At 43.7% G+C, this 5839-nt stretch overlaps 1 pseudogene; it reads left to right on the forward strand.

The window, feature by feature from the left end:
• The first annotated feature begins 4322 nt into the window (after positions 1-4322).
• LOC111178499 (E3 ubiquitin-protein ligase RNF167 pseudogene) lies at positions 4323-5438 on the forward strand (annotated as a pseudogene).
• Positions 5439-5839: the final 401 nt, after the last annotated feature.

The following is a 5839-nucleotide window of genomic DNA, read 5'->3' on the forward strand; positions in this document are numbered from 1 at the left end:
AGCAACACAAAGACAGACACGGAGGAAGAGGCTTTAGTTTGCTCAGATGCAGTTCTACGAAGAGAGGGGCAAGGGAGTTGAGGGTATGTGCAAGGGAGGGGTGATAATGACTGACCAGGGTAAAAGTTGGGGAGGAGGAAAGAGGATATGAGGCCTGGGAAGAAAGGGAGGAAAGAGAGAAAAAAATGGCAAGATGGTGTAACTGCTGAAGCACTAGAGAGAGTGAAGTAGAAAGGTAATATGGATGGTCAGAGGCTGGAAGACTAGAAATTAATACTACGGAGGGTTTGCAGTTATTGAAATAGCAAGATGACAAAGCATCTGGACCCCGCTTTAACTCCTTCCACCTTTCCTTTTTCTTCTTCTCTCCAATAGCTCCATCTTCTAAAAGTAAATCATCCCTTACAAGCTGGAAAATGCAGAATCTTACCCAAAAGAATGGAGTGGGGAAAGACAGAGTGATGGTGAAGAGGCCATGGAAACCTACAAAGAAAGAGGGTAGACTGTAGGGCAGCTGAGATGTTGGAATACTTCACATTTAATATCTTTTCTTTTTTTAACTCTTAAAAATCATTTATTTTTACAAACTTGAGTTATTGATTGATAGCTATATTTCAATAAAATAATTTTGTGTCTCTTTGTCTACAATATGGGTGAGTTGAAAATTGAGAAAAATCTATACGATCACCAGTTGTTTAGATAATGCAACGCCCATCAACAACTTGACTCTTTTTCCACTATTGAATTGACTAATTGTTTTCTCCCACTGGAAGAACACAATATGGATTTGAAGGCTTATACAAGAGCCCAGATTGCCTGATACCGTATCAAGGGGATCTATTGTTCTATATTACACATTTTCTTTTGTTTAAACTTTTCTGAGAAGGCCATTTCTAAACAGAGAAGAGGAAGGAGGAGGAGAGCTTTATTTCTTTTGGGAAAAGCTAAAGATAGAGTTAGGAAGCTGCTAAAGTTATGGAAATCCTTAAAAATATATCCTCTCATATGAAGAAGAGTGGGCAAAGGCAAATAGCTATGATAGTCCTTAGAAGCTAAATGTTCTGGACTAAGATAATTATGGGTCATTAGTGAAAACCAATGAGGAGTTGATCTGTACTATCTAACCACAAAATGAAGATAGCTTACCAAGTTAAGCTAATGCATTTGTATTTGATTTAAGAGACATTTTAAAATTATATCTTCATACATGCATAATTGTACATACATATATAACTATATATGTTATCTCTATAAATATGTTATATATAAATTTTATAAAGATAGTATAAATTTTATATATTAACTATACATGTGAATAATATGTATATTTAACATAAATTTTATAGAATCTCAGTAATAATTGGCTATAGCCTTTTGGTGAGTTCAGTAGGTTTTTGGCGAAATGACTTCCTCCACAGCAGTTTTATTTCTCGGACAGAATCCTTGCACTAGAGACAGTAGAGTTTGAAAATTTAGTCTTGCCCCCCTGAACAGGACCCTCCATTTGCAGATGCCCTTCAAAGGCTCTGTTCTTGATTTTGAAACCACAATTTTGATTTTGGTTTTGTTTTTTAATTGAAGAAGTTTTCCAAATTCATAAACTCTAGGACTAAAGAAGCCTGGGTCCAACTCTGCCTTTGACCATTTTAAACACAAAAGCATTCCATCTAGACAGCTGAATAATTATATATGTTCTAATTCTAATGTAGTCTGGTATAATATAAAACCCCAGACTCATTAAGTATTCTTTCCTTCCCCAGCTCAGGTCCAAATCAGGCTATGAAAGTTTGAGGCCCTAAGGGTGGCAGGTGAGAGGACTCTGCTGGCTTCTCTTGTCTTTGCTCCCCTCCTGCTCTGGTCTCTGGTTAGCCTCCGCTCTTAACCTCTCTAAAACTGGTCTCCAGGGGAATAGTCACAGGTGGCTGGTGCAGTAGCAATGGGGTGTGTGTGCCTGACCCCACGGCAAATGATCCCAAATCGACTCCTTGTCTCTTATACATTGCTTTGGTGGATTTCTTGGCAATTTTTTTCTATTGAGTCTTCTAGGCTCCTAATCTGATGAGGACAATATCTTTCCTGGGCTGGCTATCTGAGAGTTCTCCTCTGCCCCTAGATTCCAGTATCCTCCCCTCTGTTTTGGTGTCCCTTTGCCCTTTCAGATCAAGTGCTCCATGGGATCTCTTCAAGGGCTCCCCATAGCAAGGTCCATATTTGGAATTTGAGAAACTTATCTGGGTGTGGAAACGCAGCTTGACCCAATGTACCCCCCTCCTCTTTCTCTGAGCCTCAAATTTCACAAGTGTCTCTAAGTCACTTTTCCTTGGCTTGAGGTTGAGGGGAAGCACCACCTCACTTCCCCATGAATGTGTGTGGTTGTCAACATAGCTCACTGACAATTCTCTCTAAAGAAATCATCTCAGTCCTTCAATCTTTTTAGACTGAGGACACCTACTAGCTAATGCTGGCAGGACCACTTTGGTATTCCTCTCTTCTCTCCTCCACACCTCTCTGAAAATCCTGAAGGAATGGTTTAGACTAGCATCTGTCTTACATCTAGGTGGACTTGGAGCTTATTGTTTTGTGCTTCACCTTGGAGGGGTTATGTGGAAGCAGGAACAGTGGCATTTAATAACCTGTTCTAGTTCCAAATTGGAAAATACAGGAAAATAGAGATGAAACAAATCTGGAAGTATATTTCAGCAAATGGAACCAATGTACAAAAATGGCAGGATAATACTGTAATGTGAGACGCTGTCCACCCAAGTCTGGAGGGACAACTTGGAGCAGTGCGCTCAGAATAAAACCTTTCCATTTCAGACTCGGCCAATCAGGCACATCTTTATTTAAAGTGGCCTATAATTTCCTTTTCTAATCTAGGTTTTGACCTCTTGGTATACCACTTAAAGAGAAAAAGGATAGCTGTATGCAAATGCAAAATCTAAGAACTAAGGGATACTTTTTCATGTTGTAAATGGGCCCACAAGGAAAAGAATCTACCTCTGTCTCAACAATTTTATTTGTTGGCTATTTCCTTGCTCATACAGATCCAATTCTACATCAAAACCTCCAGTCCTCTACAATATGCTAGAAAAATGTACTGTCCAAACACCCAGTAGGTTAACACCTTCTAGCCTAAACTGGTCCTCATGAAGAAATAAGATTTTTATTCCTATCTCCATACTGTGTTTGACATAGAAATAGAATTTTATTAGTTTAAAAGACTGTATTGGGTCACTGAGATAAAATGATTAAAATGTTAAATGCTTTTAATACAGATGATCCTTGGTTATCTGTATCATAATGGCAGCATTTGTGAATTATCTCAGATGTCAGTTACTTGTTTGGGAGATAGGACAACAAAGGACTCGCACTTGTAGATACTGGTACACATTCTTAGTTAGAATCAACTGCCATAAAACTTACATCAAAATTAATAATCTGTGGGCTTCTCTGGTGGCGCAGTGGTTGAGAGTCCGCCTGCCAAGGCAGGGTACACGGGTTTGTGCCCCGGTCCGGGAAGATCCCACATGCCGCGGAGCGGCTGGGCCCGTGAGCCGTGGCCGCTGAGCCTGTGCTCCGCAACGGGAGAGGCCACAACAGTGAGGGGCCCGCGTACCGAAAAAAAAAAAAAAAATCTGCTAGAAATTTCTCCATTTGGCTTGTTTTCATGCAAGATGGAGTGAGCCAGGCTAAACCAGAGTTAGGAGGTCTCTGGAGACAAACTCTGAAAGAGTTCAGCTGATGGGGCGGAAGTGTGGCGAGCACTCTCGCGAGACCTGAAGGTACCATGGCTGTAGTGGCAGCAGCAGCAGCGAGAGGAAGGAAGAGAGGACCAGAAGTGCGGCATCTTGAGTGTACAATGCCGGAAGCGGCCAGACTTTCTTTACCGGAAGCCCTTTGCCCGGGGATAGGAAAACTGCCCACCTGGCTGGAAGTCCTACCTCCTTGAGCTCCCCAACTCTTCCAGAAGATTTTCTGTCACCTGTGCTTGCCCCTGTCCTCTTTTCCTGTTTTATCTGTATACCGGAAAAGGGTACATGAATGTCTTTCTCCTAGCTCCACTAAACGAGTTAGAGCCGGGGTTCCTTCCCTATACCCCCATGTAGCTGCAGAGTAGCACCTGCGGGTGGTTGGACCTCTGGGATCCCGAAGAAAGGGGGAGAGGGCTCAGAACTCCGCTTCTACGTCTGCCACCAAGACGTGGCCTTCTCAGCCTTTCCCCCAATGCTGCCATGCACCTTGCGGCCCTCCGTCTTCCTGCGGTTGTGGCCACTGTGCTGTGAGGAGCGGCTCCTGTCACGGGGCTCATTCGAGCGACTTCAGACCACAACGGCAGCATGGACTTTGCAGACCTCCCAGCTCTCTTTGGGGCTGCCTTGAGCTGGGAGGGAATTAAGGGGTTCCTTGTGGAGGCTCGCCCAGCCAACGCCTGCAGCCCCATTGCTCCACCACCCTCAGCCCGGGTCAGTGGGTCAGTTTTCATTGCACTGCTTCCAACATTTGACTGCAACTTTGACCTCAAAGTCCTAAATGCTCAGAAGGCTGGGTATGGTGCAGCTGTGGTGCACAATGTGAATTCCAATGAACTTCTGAGCATGCTGTGGAATACTGAGGAAATCCAGCAGCAGATCTGGATCCCATCTGTGTTTATCAGCGAGAGGAGCTCTAAGTACCTGCGTGACCTCTTTGTCTACCAGAAGGGGGCTCAGGTGCTTTTGGTCCCAGATGATGGATTCCTCTTGGCCTATTGCCTCATCCTTTTCTCGGGGATTTTGGGAGTGCTAATTTTGGGCATGGGAGCAATGTTGAGAGTTCCTTGTATTCAGCTCCAGAAAGAGCGCCAGAGAAAACCACTGACCAAAGAGCAACTGAAACAGATTCCTACACGTGACTCTCAGAAGGGAGACCAGTATGATGTCTGTGCTATCTGCCTGGATGCATATGAGGATGGGGACAAGCTGAGGGTACTTCCCGGTGCTCATGCCTATCACTGCTGCTGTGTGGACCCGTGGCTCACTAAGACCCAGAAGACCTGCCCTATCTGCAAGCAGCCTGTTCGTCGGGATCCTGGTGGGGAGGAGCTGGAGGAAGGAACTCAGGGGCAAGTGGGTCATGGGGAAGGGGGTCCAAGGGGCCACTCTGCTTCAGAATGGACCCCACTTCTGCGCTCTAGGACCACACTTCCCACCTCCTTTGGCTTCCTAGCCCCAGCCCCCTTTGTGTTTCTTGGGTCTTCAACAGATCCCTCACCCTCTCCATCCTTCTCTTCCTCTTCGGCTGTCATCCTGATCTAATACTCCCTTTCTTTCCCACCTTTGGCAACCTATTTGCACAGCCCCTCTTCCTCCCTCGAGTCTTCTCTGTTGAGGGATAGGAGATATTCCTACACCAGGTTTCTTCCTAACCCGACCCCATCCTTTTGAGGGGGTTCGACATGCAAAGTGACTGGGTCTTCATTTACTGAGTTAATAAAATTTTTTTGTGGACTTTAAAAGAAGTTCAGATGCATGTGAAAGACATAGGCATAGGCTGTCAAAAAGAATTTAAAAGAGCATATTTTTTATTATTTGTGTCAAGGATGAAAAGATAATTAGAAATATTATTTTAAGTAACTCTTAAGAGTATCTTAAATTTACGTTGGGATATTAACATTTCACATTTGGCCTCACAATGCAATTTCTGAAATCTAAAAATTTCAGTGCCTCTCCTTTAACCATTTTAGATCAGGTGTATATGAAACAATCTACACTTGTCTAAATGTTTAATTGTCATCAGTTAATACCTGAAGAGTACAAAGCCGTTGGAATGTCTCCATGGTCATGAGAAAACATATCTTGGT

This window comes from Delphinapterus leucas, chromosome 3 (assembly GCF_059928025.1).
Source record: "Delphinapterus leucas isolate spDelLeu-1000000601 "Yukka" chromosome 3, BTC_Dleu_Yukka2, whole genome shotgun sequence".
NCBI lineage: Eukaryota > Metazoa > Chordata > Mammalia > Artiodactyla > Monodontidae > Delphinapterus > Delphinapterus leucas.